A 13,865-nucleotide genomic window follows, 5' to 3' on the forward strand; every position below is an offset into this window, starting at 1 on the left:
TTATATATGCAGTTCACATTCTGTCTCTACTGGACAGCCCTGCTGTAAACAGGCCACCGAAGGAATCCTGGGTCTTATTAGGATCTTAGCAAATCTGTTTGTGCTTCCCATCTCTTTTCCAAATACCCCTGATGGGTAGAGCAGGCAAAGCCCCCAGTCCTACCCCATTCCCTTTCTAACCCTCGTCTTTCCTAACACAGAGGGTGCAGAGGTTGGGGACTTCCCTGACACGCACTTTAACCAGGCTGACAGCCTAGCAAAGAGTTGGCAACATATTTGAGGCAGAAGCTCAGGGGTCAGACTCCTGTTCGAACCCTGGATTTATAATTAGTAACGTGTGAATTTGGAAGTTATGTCTGTGTTTCCAAAATTCTTCTATGGTGGGGAAGTGCAAATCAAAGCCACAATGAGATATCACCTCACCCCTGTTAGAAGAGAAAAGGGAATTCTTACACATTGCTGATGGGAAGGTAAATTAGTACAGCCATTATGGAGAACCCTATGGAGGTGCCTCAAATATTGAAAATAGGGCTGGGTGCAGTGGCTCACACCTGTAATCCCAGCGCTTTGAGAGGCCGAGGCGGGTGGATCACCTGAGGTCAGGAGTTCGAGACCAGCCTGGCAAACATGATGAAATGCCATCTCTACTAAAAATGCAAAAATTAGAGGGCATAGTGGCAGGCGCCTGTAATCCCAGCTACTCAGGAGGCTGAGGCACAAGAATTGCTCAAACCTGGGAGGCAGAAGGGAAGCTGCAGTGAGCTAGCCTAGGTCGAGCCATTGCACCCCAGTCTGGGTGAAAAGAGTGAGACTTCATCTCAAAAAAAAAAAAATTGAAACTAGAACTACCAGATGATAGAGATATCAGCACTCCCATGTTTACTGTAGTCCTATTCATAGTAGCTAAGATTTAGAAGCAACCTAAGTGCCCATCTATGGAAGAATGTGGGACATATATACAATGGGATATTATTCAGCCATTTCTAAAAAGAATGAAATCTTGTCATTTGAGACAACATGGATGAATCTAGAGGACATGATGTTAAACAAAATAAGCCACGCACAGAAGGACAATTAAGCCACGATCTCACTCATATGTGGAATCTGTGAAAGTTGACCTCATAGAAATAGAATGTAGAATAGTTGTTACAAGAGGCTGGGGAGGGGAGGCTGGAGGGAAGGGGGAGGTTGGTCAACCAGTACAAAGTTAAATAGGAGAAAGGAGTTCTGGTGTTCTACCGCACAGTAAGGTGACTGTAGCTAACAATAATATATTGTGCATATCAAAATAGCTAGAAGAGAGTATTTTTAATGTTCTCACCACAAAGAAATGACAAGCCTTTTGAGGTGATGGATATGCTAAATACCCTGATTTGTTCCTTGTATGACATAGACATGCATCAAAACATGACACTGTACCCTATAAATATGTACAAATTATTGTGTGTCCATTTAAAACAAAGTAAAAGAGCTTGGCTTTTAGCAAGGCTGCCCTTAACTGGTTCATTTGCAGGGTTCAGGACAAAAGTACAGCTGGGAGCCCTCATGACATAGTCAGGCTTCAACATATGAATGGGGAGGGGGACACAATTTGGTCCATCAGGCCGTGTGTCCAAATATCTAAAAGATATAAATCAAGCTCACAAACTGCTTGATCAAATACATTCTATCCTCTTCTGTTGACAAATACACCTTTCTCTGCAACAAACTTTTCAAAATGTGTAACCTTATGACTTTCATGTTACTAACACTAGCAAGATGCCAAAGACAGCTAAGTGCAGTGATTATACCTTCCTGGGTATTCTACTGATTAGTAGGTAATGTTTGGATGACTGACGATAAAAAATAGTTAATTTAATATATTATTACATGTTTCTTCCATGAAAGTTTTTATCCCTTACTTCATTTTATCAAACACATAAATTATGTTAAAAGTTTAATCGTAATTTGTGTTCTGTTGTCAGTAATGATATTAGAGATTAAAAAACAAAATGAGGCTAGGCACGGTGGCTCACGCCTGTAATCCCAGCACTTTGGGAGGCTGAGGCAGGCAGATCATAAGGTCAGGAGATCGAGACCATCCTGACCAATATGGTGAAACTCCATCTCTACTAAAAATACAAAAATTATCTGGGTGTGGTGGTACATGCCTGTAATCCCAGCTACTCGGGAGGCTGAGGCAGGAGAATCACTTGAACCCAGGAGGCGGAGGTTGCGGTGAGCCAATATCACACCATTGCACTCCAGCCTGGGCAACAAGAGTGAAACCCCATCTTAACAACAACAAAAAAAAAGGAATTGTATACAAAATTTAAACATTCCTTCAAAGGTGTCAATGAAAAATTAAAATTATTTTTCCTAAATTTTACAAAAAGTTTTTTTCAAAAATAATCTAAATTATGTATCAAAGTTAAAGGCAATGTAAAGTCACAATTACTACCAACTTTTAAAATCAAATGTATTTTGTAAAAGCTCTTTTTAAGTTTTTGAAAGCTTAAATCTTTTAAATTGGTTATCTAAACATAAAACTACTCATGATTCTGGCATTCACTGTCCATCTAAATGTCAACGTGATGAGTAGGTACCATGTTTTACGGTGTTGTGTCTAGACTTATAGACATACAATTTTGCAAAATGTTCCCCAGCCATCAGCGCAATGTTTGTGACTATGGACCTAACTGGTGAGTACTTCCAACTGGAACATGAAATGAAATAGGAAAATGAATGTTAGCCCTAGTGGATAATGACACTCTGTTTTGCAAGACTCTGCAGTCTTCACGTGTTCTGAGAGAGAGAATCTGGCAATTTAATTAGTCTTTCTTCAAGGAAAATTTTGACAACTTAATTAGCTTATTTTTTCCTCTACCTAAATGCTTCTGCAACTTGAACCCTCCCTGTCTCCAAGGCAGCGTTCATCTCTGAAGTCTGCGGTGGCACAGCTACAAACCTTGGCAATCTTCCAACACAGTTGTCTTTTATTCTGAGGAAATAGGAAGAGATGTGAAGAAATGTTTCCCTGGAGCTGAAACAGTATTAGTCACACAGAGGATGTTTAAGGATACAAGTCACTCTGTGCCCCTGCTAAGTTCCAAGAGGCAGAGGTGTTCATGTGTTCCCAAATCTGTGTTGTGTGTTTCTGATTTGCAAGGAATTTACAAAGCCCTCTTGGATGTGGTAAGCATGGAGCATGGGGTAGGGTTACTCTTGCCAGCATCTTAGGGCAGCATCAGGATACAAAGTTAATCAGAACTGAGTTCACTCACTGAATTCCACCATTCCTTCAGTGTGTAGACTTGCAGGAAACAGTAGTTAAGTTACGAAGTTCTCCAGGATTCTTAGTTTTCTAATCTGTGCAATGAGGACGATGAAACCTTACCTCATTTAAGATTGTCTTGAGAATGAAATGAGATAATATTTGTAGAACTTCAAAATATTTTTGAGACATAATTGGTGCTCTATTACTATTGAATAAGTCAGTTACAACAAATGAAGTTAGTAAGCTCTCTAGGCAGCTGTTTTCTCATTTACAAAATGGGAGAAGTGATATCCGTGTGTGATATTGTGATATAATCATAAAAAATTTTATCTCTGTCCCCCGATCCTGGCACACAGCTCCTAAAACCCTTGAAATTTCCGTAGTAATAAGAGTGCTTTTTGTATGCTAATGAGATGAATGACATCTGGGGGCCCCTAGAAAGCTTCAGGATGGGGACTGATCACCAAAAAGACCAAACCATAAGTGGAGGGTGGGAGCACTCACTCCACTCTCCAGGCTCTTGGGAGGAGACGGGGCTAGAGATTGACCACCAGTGGCCAGTGATGTCTTCAATCATGCCTGCATAATGAAGCCTCCATAAAAACGGGGAAGGACGGGGTCAGAGAGCTTTCCGGTTGCTGAACTCACAGAGGTTCCTGGAAGGTGCTGTGCCTGGAGAGGGAACGGAAGCTCTGCGCCTCTTCCCTCTTACCTTGCCCTACACATCTCTTCCATTCAGTTGTTCCTCTGTATCCTTTGTAGTATATTTTATGATAAATGAGTAAATGTAAGTGTTTCCCTGAGTTCTGTGAGCCACTCTAGCAAATTAATCAAACCCAAGGAGGGGGTGTTGGGAACCCTCCATTTACAGTCATTGGGTCAGAAGCATAGATTACAACTTGGGGCTTGTGATTGGCATTTGAAGTGGGGTCAGTCTTGTGGGAATGAGCCCATAACCTGTGGGATATGACGCTGTCTCCAGGTAGATGGTGTCGGAATTAAATTAGAGAATTGGTTAATAGTAGGGAGAAATTCCCACACACATTTTGGTGACCAGAGCTGAGTGCTGTTGTGTGAGGGTAGAAAAAAACACAGTTTGGTTTTACCTCCGGAGTATGTCATTAAGGTTATATTAAGAATTAAATAACATAATTGGCACATAAGAAGGGGTCAATATTAACTGGAAGCAGTGTTTATTGTGACGTGGTGATGATGATGAGGATGAGGATGATGAGAATGACGATGACAACTCCAAGCACAATGCCAAGCACATCCCATTTCATCATGAAGCTCTTCAAACGGGCATTAGACAAAACCAAAAGTAAATCTCCACACTCAGTTCAGACCACAGTATTGATAAAACAACGATTACTGTTTTTCTCATAATTATTAGTCTGTCATATAGCTAACATTCACTAATAAAGGACAGTAAACACAGAGCAGCAAAAGTCTACATTCTTTTCCATGGGAGCATATATAATCCCATTGAGAAGATGACTCTAATATACAAGAAATAATTTTGTTAATAAGACAGAATATAGCACTATTAAGTCAAATGCTAACTTGTATTGTGCTGGCTTCCTGGAATAAGAATTCCAAAGGAAAAGTGACTGGTGAGGCTGCAGCAGTCAGTGGGTTTGTAACTGAATGACAGAAGAAAACAGATTTTTTTTGAAGAAGAAGAAGAGGAGGGAGGAGGAGGAGGAGAGGATGGAGAAGAGGAAGGAGAAGGAGAAGGAGGAGGAGGAAGAGAAGAAGCAGAAGAAGCAGAAGCAGAAGCAGAAGAAGAAGAAGAAGAGGAGGAGGAGGAGGAGGAGGAGAAAGAGGAGGAGAAGGAGGAGGAGGAGGAGAAGAAGGAGGAGAAGAAGAAGAAGAAAAAGAAGGAGGAGGAGGAGGAGGAGGGGGAGGAGAGGAAGAGGAAGAGGAGGAGGAGAAAGGCCAGGCAAGGTGGCTTACACCTGTAATCCCAACACTTTGGGAGGCCGAGGCGGGTAGATCACCTAAGGTCAGGAGTTGGAAACCAGCCTGGCCTACATGGTGAAACCCTGTCTCTACTAAAAATACAAAAATTAGCCGTGCCTGCTGGGACATGCCTGTAATCCCAGCAACTTGGGAGGCTGAGGCACAAGAATCAGTTGAACCCAGGAGGCAGAGGCAGCGGTAAGCCAAGATCACGCCACTGCACTCCAGCCTGGGTGACAGAGTGAGACTCCAGCTCAAAAAAAACAAAAAAGAAAAAAGAGAAAGAAGAAGGGAAAAAGGCAGAAAGGGAAAAAGGAAAGAAGGAAAAGAAACAAGGAGGGAAGGAAAGGAAAAGAGGGAAGAAGGAACCAGAGTTGTATGAATAAAGACAGTAGAGATGTTGGACTATGCGGGTCTATCTGAATAACAGAGAAAAAATAAAGTCATATATTAACATCAAGATTTCCCTTCTCATTGGTTCTAGCTACTTGTGTTCCCAGAATTTAAGGCTGAGGCCCCATCCTTTCACTGTTAAATGATGCTGCTATGAGGAAACAGATGGTCCTCGTGTTGCAGAAGTAATCACTGCCGCAATCTTGGATCCATATGGGAACTTCGGTTAACACAAACTTTGACATACCCTCTTGCAGTTCTTTCTTTTCTGATTATTATCGAGTTTGTTCACTGTCACTCCTGGTGTTAGAAATACTACTGGTTAGCATTCTAGTCATTATTCACCATTAATTCCTCCAGCACTCCATCACCACATCCATTATTAACCATCTGGTCCATCCTTCCACTTCTGTATGTTATTTACATATGGCAGTTACCCAAGTTAATGTGGCCATTTAGACGGCCAGGTTTGCACTCATTTCCAAAACACAGTTACAGGGATAATATTTTGCCAACATTAAATCAAGGCATTTTAACCGCACCTCCTCTTTATCCACATGCAAACTCCTATTTCCTGGAATGTGGCGTATTGCTCCAGGGCAGAGGACAGCTAGACCGTGACCTCTTTAAGAAGAAAATAGGTGAGAAAGTCAGACATTGCAAAAAATAGAAAGGATTTGCTAAGTGTCTTTAGAATCTATGTGATGCATCAAGGACCAGTGCTGGGAGACCAGAGTCTAAGTCCTTTTCTACAAGGGAGAGATGCAACTGAAAAAGGAAGGAAAAGTCCACCCCTCCCAGCCAGGGAATTACGGAAAGAGGAAGGAGAGACGTGCTGATAAGGACTGAGATGTGAGGGATTGTGTCAGATGAAGGGCAGGGACCCCCAAGGTCAGAGGGCCACTCCTAGTCACCTTGAGGGACTCTTGGAAGCTGTCACCTCAAATGCCCATCCAAGAGTCTCTCTTCTTCCTTCATCCCAGGATACAGATGCCACCTTGGAGAAGAGAGGGGAGGGGAAGAGAGTGGAGAAAAAAGCACTGCGCTTGGGCCGGACACAGTGGCTCACACCTGTAATCCCAGCACTTTGGAAGGCCAAGATGGGTGGATAACCTAAGGTCAAGAGTTCCAGACCAGCCTGACCCGTATGGTGAAACCCCATCTCTTCTAAAGAAACAAAAGTTAGCTGGGAATGGGGGCATGCTCCTGTAGTCCCAGCTACTCGGGAGGCTGAGACAGGAGAATTGCTTGAACCCAGGGGCCGGAGGTTGCAGTGAGCCAAGATCGCACCACTGCACTCCAGTCTGGGTGACAGAGCAAAAGACTCCTTCTAAAAAAAAAAAAAAAAAGACTGTGCTTTTTTTTCCCTAAAAGATTCGAATGTATTAGCTAACAATTTTTAATCAAGTCAAACTGTTTTAAACTTATAAGTCAGAGAAAAACTAGATTATTGACAACATAAAAAAACTATACACATCCGGCTAAGGAAATTTGCAATCTGCAACATACAGTAGTTTTCTGTCCATTCAGATTTTCTTCATTAATTTTGAGTCCACATGAACTCAGGCATGCAAAATCAATGCCTCTATCTAGGGACAAAACAACTTACTGGTTCATCTTACAGAGTAAATGAAATTATAGAAAGAATATTTACCTACTTAAGAGAATAAAACTATTAAACATCCTAGAAGCATAATTTGCCTACAAAGAATGTAATTTCAGCTAAAGAAGCAGGATATGATGTTCAGGATGGTGTTTGATATGCTAATTATGTAGTCTTCTAATATGAATTTATTATTAATGTCAGCTAACATTTACTGAGCCTTTAATATGGGCTAGTCAATGTGCTAAGCAGTGACAATAGCTCCAACCCTATGAGGGTTGCTGTTATTATGCCCTTTCATAATGAAAAATCAAGGCTGGAGGAAGTGTCTGTTATATTTATTGAGTTCACTATACAAAATGTTTATACTCTATGGAGATGCTACTGGCTGGCCAGTCAAGTTCATGTAATAACAAAGGACGTATAATGGAATTCAACTGTACAAGGGTCCTTGATGTGGGGAATAAAATGACCACTGGAACAATTCGCGGATAAATGATCGGGATGAGTTTCAGACCACTTCTCCCATCACTGGAATGTAACTACCTCTGCTATAGAGATAAATGGGCTCTGACCCACCCACAGGAACACTAGTCTGGTTTTGCCAAAACCCTATCATCGGCCAGGGTTACAGACAATATTGCTTAGGTTTCTTGACTAGTTTTTAAACTCAGAATGTAGGAAAAGCTCCTCTTTCAGTAAGAAAATCCATCTTTGTTCATTATGAAGCCTTGGTGGAAAACCTCAAAGGCGCCATAGGGCCCTGCTCCCGCACTGCATCTCTCCCTACCTTAGAAAGCAATCTGCAGGGCCTGGAGCGGGAGGGAGCTTTCACCTGTATCACACACTCTTGAGAGTGGACAGGAATTGTTTTGATCAGACAAACCTGGCTGGAATCCGTGATTTGCCACACACTATTTGTGTGATCTCTGAGCTTTAGCTGCGTTAGCCATTAAAACACAAGTAATAATACCTAACTCATAGGGTTGGCCTGTAATCCCAGCACTTTGCGAGGCCGAGGTAGGCGGATCATGAGGTCACGAGATCGAGACCATCCTGGCGATGAAATCCCATCTCTATTAAAAATACAAAAAGTTAGCCGGGCATGGTGGCGGGCGCCTGTAGTCCCAGCTACTCAGGAGGCTGAGGCAGGAGAATGGCATGAACCCGGGAGGTGGAGCTTGCAGTGAGCAGAGATCGGGCCACTGCAATCCAGCCTGGGCGACAGAGTGAGACTCCTTCTCAAAAAAAAAAAAAAAACTAACTCATAGGGTTGTTGTGCTGATTATATGAACAAAGGTATGTAAAGCCCTTCGCATGGAATCTGGCACCTGGTGAACATTTCAGTGAATAGTCGCTTACCACTATTTTACTGTTAATAAAAAGTACTCCTCAAGTGAAAACACTTGCTGCACCAAAGACTTTCCTAAGTACAAGTCATGTGGAAATAATCCTGATTTAGTCAACTTCTTGGCTTTCATTCTAAGAGACTCGAGAGTAAGAGGATCCTTTTAAAAGCCCTTCACCGACGGGTGGTGGATCAATTCGTTCACGTCTGTTCTAGAGACAGGCCAGTAGAAAATGGATCCTAGTAACTCAAGGAGAAATAAATATTGCATCTCACCTTAGGTAAAGAGACATGACCACACATTTTAAGGAAAATTTGAAAGCATCCCTGAGGAGCCTCCCAACCCAGTTTATTCTCTGTTCAAGAGCTAAGCTAGTTGGAGGGTTTGGCTAACAAGAGGTTGTACTAACTCCACTGTTGACTTTATAACTTTTTGTTTAAATTTTCTTCAAACTCATTATTTGAAATATTATAGTAATTTTAAAACGTTACAACAAAATACAATAATTTTTTTCAAAAAATAACATTTATAATCCCAGGGGTCCAACTGCTGACTTTTTGTTTCTTTGTTTGTTTTTTGTTTTTTGGTTTTTGTTTCATTTTGTTTTGTTTGAGATGAAGTCTCTGTTGCCCAGGCTGGAGTGCAGTGGCACGATCTTGGCTCACTGCCACCTCCACCTCCCAGGTTCAAGCGATTCTCCTGCCTCAGCCTCCTGAGTAGCTGGGACTATAGGCATGTGCCATCACATCCAGCTGTTTTTGTACGTTTAATAGAGATAGGGTTTTGCCGTATTGGCCAGGCTAGTCTTGAACTCCTGACCTCAGGTGATCCGCCAGCCTCAGCCTCCCAAAGTGCTGGGTTTACAGGTGTGAGCCACTGTGCCCGGCCAATTGCTGACGTTTTGGTGTATGACCTAATCTTAATTCTATTTTCACATTCCTCTGCTTCCCTTTATACTCATACTCTTTGGGGGAAAGTGCAGTACTCACTCTCTCAAATTTCTGAGAGGTTGCTCTTCCTCAAGCCGCTCCTCCAGTCAGGTTTTTACCACTACCTTCCCCCAAAGGGCTTCTGTCAACATCACCCGTGGCCTCCATGTTGCTCAGTCTGAGGGCCGAATCTCAGCCTTCTTCCTAACTACCCTCTTGATGGCATTTGCCTCAGTTTCCCTCTCCTGCCTCCTGGAGGCACTTTCTTCACCCCACTTCCAGGGCATCATCCTTTCCGGTTTACTCCTACCTCACTGGTCCTCTCTCCACTTCCTCTGTGGTTTCTGCTCTTCTCCCAGCCTCCCGAAATTGGAGGGGCGAACCCAGGTCTCAGGCCTCGGTCCTCTTTTCTTCTCTCAGGCTCCTCATCCAGACCCATGGCTTGAAATAGGTCTCTATGCTCTCTCCCCAGGTTATGTCTCCAGCCCTGACCTCTCCCCTGAACTCCAGACTTGCCTCTGTAACTCTCTACAAAACACCTCTACTTGGCTCAGTGGTGCACTTCTCACATTTGACGTCCCGGTCTTTCCCAACTCAATCCTTCCAAGTGCTCAGTCCGAAACCTTGGAATCATCCTGGCTTCATCTTTATCTGTCACCCATTCAATCTGCCCAGAAAAATAATTATCATCATGTCTCGATTCAAAATATACCCAGATAAATCCTACTCAAATCTCCCCTTAACCACTATTACCCCTGCCCAAGCCTCTACCATTCCTCTCTGTACACTTGCAGGTCACCTCCCCAAGTGTCCTCTACAGATTATGGCTGTCCAGTGGAAATAGAATGCCGCCACATATGTAATTTAAAATTCTCTAGCTTCAAGTTGATTCTGGAGAGCTATAAAAAATTAAAAATTAAAACATTACAGAAAATTCTAGTAGCCACATTAAAAAGGGGGAAAAACCTAAATTAATTAATTTTAGCAATATTCTTTATTTAATCCAATATACCCAAAATATTACCATTTCAACATGTATTCAGTATAAAAATCAGTAAAATGTTCTACATGTTTTCACACTAAGTGTTTCTAATACAAAGTCAGTGTGTATTTCACACTGATGGCACATCTCAGCTCAGACTTTGCCACAACCCAAGTGCTCAATAGCCACAAGTGGCAAGTGGCCACCAAAGTAGACAGTGCAGCTATAGAATATTCCAAACCACAGCTTTCAGAATGATCATTTTAGAAGATAAGAAACTATGTCTTTCCTCTACTTAAAACCCTGCAGGGGCTCCCCATGTCCCTCAGAGTAAAAGCCGAATCCCCTGCAATAGCCAATAGGAACCCCTGTGAGTTGCACACGCCTTATCTCTTTGACCTCACTCCTCCCTTGGCCCCACTGCAGCCCTGCCAGGGCTCCTTGCTAGTTTTTGTCTGTGCCAGGGACTCTGCACCCCAGCGGCTCTGCACTGCTGTTCCTTCTGCCTGCAACACTGTTGACAGCCCATAATTCACTCCATCACGCCTTACTCTTGACTCACACACAACCTTCTCAGTGAGGTTCATCCAGACCTCCCCTTCTAACACTGAAAATCCCCCACCCATCCAAACACACACCCTTAATATGTCCTTTCTTCCTTAGACTTACCTACTTTTTTTAATACATGTTTAACCTTCGAACACACCATAAGTTCAGTTTTCTCCCCGCACTGGAAAGTAAGCTCCATGATGCAGTCAGGTCTTTTGCCTTGTGTTCACTGATGTGTTCCCAGGGCCTAGACCAGAACCTGGGCTACACACAATAAATACTCAACAAATATTTGATGAGTTGAGTTATATTTTTATTCACTTAATACAGCATGAAGGGCCAGGCATGGTGTCTCACACCTGTAATCCCAGCACTTTGGGAGGCTGAGGCGGGCAGATCACCAGATGTCAGGAGTTCGAGACCAGCCCAGCCAACACGGTGAAACCCTGTCTCTACTAAAAATACAAAAATTAGCTGGACGTGGTGGCGTGCGCCTGTAGTCCCAGCTACTCAGGAGGCTGAGGCAGGATAACTGCTTTAACCCGGGAGGTGGAGGTGGCCGTGGGCCGAAATCCTGCCACTGCACTCCAGCCTAGTCAACAGAATGAGACTCCGTCTCAAAAAGAAGACAAAAAAAAAATACAGCATGAAGATTATTCCCTTGCCATTAAATATTCATCTCTATCATTTAGACAATGGTGTGGCGTATCATTCATGGAGGCAGTGCCTTTCTACTGAACCAACCTAATTGTGAGTGCTAAAGTGTTTCCAGTTATTGTCATCAGGGAGCCATCATTGGGATAGAGGTACATGTGTGTTGGTAAACCTGATTCTATCTGAATCAAAGGAAATGTAAATGTGTAGGTCTCTGATACATATTAATATATTGCTTTTCAGTCTTAGATTTCCCTTTACAAGCCAAACTTAATGAACCCTCTAGTTGAATAGAATTTCATGTACCTGTGGGATTTTCTCCTTTGAATAAACTCCTAGAAGTGAAATAACGAGATCAAGGCATGTGCATTTACATGCTGGCTCTGGTCCATGCGGACTGTACTTGTCTTTGTTGTTGGTTGCACGTAGGTAGGTCAGTCGGCTGCACAGCTTCACCACCTACATAGCTTTATATATATATATACACACACATACATACACACACATAATCATTCTCCATCCCACCCAAGTTCACCACACTAGAATCTCTGTAGGTCAGGCCCAGTCATCTGTATTTTTGGAGCTGGCAGGTTAATTTCAAGGTTTGTCTGGTATTTCAAACTACTAACTGAGAAACTGAGTGGCTATGTCTTTGAGAGGGAGCACCACCACCAAATAATATTTTCATTTCCATTAAAAATATAATGGGTGGCCAGGCACAGAGGCTCACGCCTGTAATCCCAACACTTTGAGAGGCCAAGGCAGGCGAATCACCTGAAGTCCGGAATTCGACACTAGCCTGGCCAACGTGGTGAAACCCCGTCTCTACAAAAATACAAAAAATTAGCCAGGCATGATGGCGGGTGCCTGTAATCCCAGCTACTCGGGAGATTGAAGCAGGAGAACTGTTTGAACCCAGGAGGCAGAGGTTGCAGTGAGCCAAGATCGTGCCATTGCATTCCAGTCTGGGTGAAAGAGGAGACTCCATCTAAAAAAAATAAATAAAAAATAAACATACACACACACACACACACAAACACACACACGCTGGGAGTGGTGGCTCATGCCTATAATCCCAGCACTTTGGGAGGCCACAGAGAGAGGATCACTTTACCCCAGGAGCTGGAACCCAACCTGGGCAAGATGGTGAGACATCATCTCTACTAAAACTTTTTTAGAAACTAGCCTGGCATGGTGGAACATACCTGTAGTCCCAGCTACTTGGGAGGCTGAGGCGGGAGGATTCCTTGAGCCCAGGAGTTCAAGTCTGCTGTGACCTATGGTCGCACCTTTGCACTGCAGCCTAGGAGACCAAGTGAGACCCTATCTCTAAAAAATAAATAAATATCAATAAATAAATAATTAAAATATAATGAAAAGAAAATAAATCAATCTGAGGAAGACAACGCATACTAAAGGTATGAGAGTGGGTGGCGATTTTTCAGTACTTTTGTTCTTGTGGGTTTGTTGTTTTGTTTTGCTTTTAGTTTTTGTTTTGTTTTGTTTTGTTTTGAGACAGGGTCTCATTCTTTCACCGAGGTTAGAGTGTGCAGCCTCAACTTCCTGGCCTCAAGCAATCCTCCCACCTCAGCATCCCAAATAGCTGGGACCACAGGCACATGCCACCGTGCCAGGCTAATTTATATATATACATTTATGTGTGTGTGTGTGTGTATATACACACATATATGTATTGATAGGCATGGTGAGGCGAGGGTCTCAAAGTTGCATTGATGAGAAAGCTGTTAATCTTGGTTCACAGTCTTATCTTCCGGGAACAGGTATTTCCTGGAGGAAGCAGCTAAGTTATTTCTGTCTGGTCCCAAGATTGTTTGGTATAAAATCAGGTATAAAAACATAAACAGTTCTTCCCAGAATTGTTTAGCACAAGGACAGGAAAGTGTGTTTGTTCCCTGCATTATTTAACATGGAGAGACTGGTTCAGTTCTCACGGAGAAAGCACCCACCCAGACTTCGTGATTGGAGTTTATAAAGTACAAATTATTAAGTCTTTGTAAATAAAATAGATTGCCTTATCTTTAAGTAGAGTCTACTTTAAAGCCCACAATTGCAAGAGTTAGATGAGCTGGTTAAAACCCCACACAGGCCTTTTCATGTGGCCCACAGGGCCCCTGGGGATGCTGTGCATAAGGCCTAGCACCTGAGAGGAATTCAATACATGGCTTTT

Source organism: Chlorocebus sabaeus, chromosome 10, assembly GCF_047675955.1.
Source record: "Chlorocebus sabaeus isolate Y175 chromosome 10, mChlSab1.0.hap1, whole genome shotgun sequence".
In the NCBI taxonomy this organism is placed as follows: Eukaryota; Metazoa; Chordata; class Mammalia; order Primates; family Cercopithecidae; genus Chlorocebus; species Chlorocebus sabaeus.